The sequence below is a fragment of the Olea europaea genome, unplaced genomic scaffold (genome assembly GCF_002742605.1).
Source record: "Olea europaea var. sylvestris unplaced genomic scaffold, O_europaea_v1 scaffold24654, whole genome shotgun sequence".
Lineage (NCBI taxonomy): Eukaryota > Viridiplantae > Streptophyta > Magnoliopsida > Lamiales > Oleaceae > Olea > Olea europaea.
The window spans coordinates 1-1,623 of record NW_019242863.1 but is presented as its reverse complement, the minus strand read 5'-3'; the positions used below and the strand labels follow the sequence as shown (position 1 = coordinate 1,623).

General features: G+C 38.1%; 1 long non-coding RNA gene across 1 annotated transcript; it reads left to right on the top strand.

The window, feature by feature from the left end:
* Nucleotides 1-15: 15 nt before the first annotated feature.
* Nucleotides 16-1,276, top strand: LOC111382287. Its single transcript, XR_002700483.1, has 2 exons — nt 16-585; nt 758-1,276. It is a non-coding gene; the product is annotated as an uncharacterized LOC111382287 (long non-coding RNA).
* Nucleotides 1,277-1,623: the final 347 nt, after the last annotated feature.

Here is a 1,623-nt window from a genome sequence, read left to right as displayed (position 1 = left end):
GTACAATATTCTTTCAGATGCAGAATATCGATGAAGCTTGATCCATACTGTAATGGAAAATTGTATTGATTCGGATCACACTTGTGATATATGGTATCTGATGCTTCCTCATAAACAATTTTTTCTTGAATGGTGGTAGATAAACTTGAATATGACTCTTGGGCATTAATAGTTCTGCACAGCAAAGAAGTATCATGAGAATTTCTGGGGGAGGATTTGGTGAATAATATCAAGAAAGTTCAGAATACTTATATGTTGGTTGTTAGTCACAGATCTATGGGTAGATTTGAGGTTGACATTCTATATTTTTTCAGCTTGTGACCTCTGTTTGATTTTTCACACTATATTTTCATCCATTTGGTTGAACTTATATTTTCTGCTCTTTTTTTCAATATTTATCTTGCGTCCAGGCTATGATGAAAGATCAATTCGCCAATTATGTCGTACAGAAAGTGCTCGAGACATGTAATGATCAGCAGCGTGAGCTGATACTGTCAAGAATAAAAGTTCATCTGAATGCACTGAAGAAGTACACATATGGGAAGCATATCGTAGCTCGTGTAGAGAAACTTGTTGCAGCTGGAGGTGAACTTTTCTTAGCTTTTTCTTCTATTTCTACATCCATTTCTTAATTACCAAATTAGGCTTAAAATTTTTTTCATTACACTGCTGAGTACAATGTCCCATACGTGCACTTTGCGCCTGTGCTTTTACCCATGCAGATAATTGTCTAAACTGCTTTTTTCAATGTTTGCAGAAAGGAGAATTGCTGCCCAGTCTTCATATCCTGCTTAGATGTTTTAGGAAAGAAAGTTGCTGTACAGCTAACTGAGGCTAGTTTGAGCTGCCTCTATCTCTTTCATCTCTTTCTTCTGTATGTGGTGCTCCGCTCCTACCTGTCTTTCAGGAAGGTACGAGTGAATTGCAAATAAAGGTGTTGCCTTGCACTAAAAACTAGAAATGTACATTCTGTAGTTTTGAGTTTATACATAGTCTAGTAAGCTGCGGCTCAGAGGTTGAAGGTTCTTGGTGCTCCACTGCCAAGGAGCGACGAAAGACAAGTTTTAAGGGTGTAAAGTTGATAAAAGGGTGAGGTAGTATACATTGCTGCGTGACTGTACAAATGATGCCATGTGGAGAGTTGGTTATCTAGGCGAGGCCAAGGCTATCATGTATGCTATTTTCTGATTTAGCCAATACATTCAGTTCTTCAAATTTGCGCATATTCTGGTTTTCTGGTGTGCTTTGGTTTTATTGCTTCTATCATGCATCTGAATTCTTCATGCGATGCCGTTTACTTGTTTATTGCTAAACCCTGCTGTGTTTTGATTTCGTCTGGGATGAGCTCGACAATGTTGTTTTTGTTTCCTGCCTCCCTTCTAGTGTCTTTATAAGTGGCTACACACTTACCCTGTACTTCCATTGTAACTTGCCTTTTGAGTTTCTGACTTTGATGGCCTGATTGTGCTCAAAATTTCTCCTACGGCAATACACCCCAGTTCACCTGAATACTTGATGATTTGGTGAAACAAAGTACAAGAATGCAAAGAACTAGACTTGCAATATATTGGAAATATTGTGGGTTGAAAGAACTTAATAATTTTGATAGGCCTGATCTTCCTT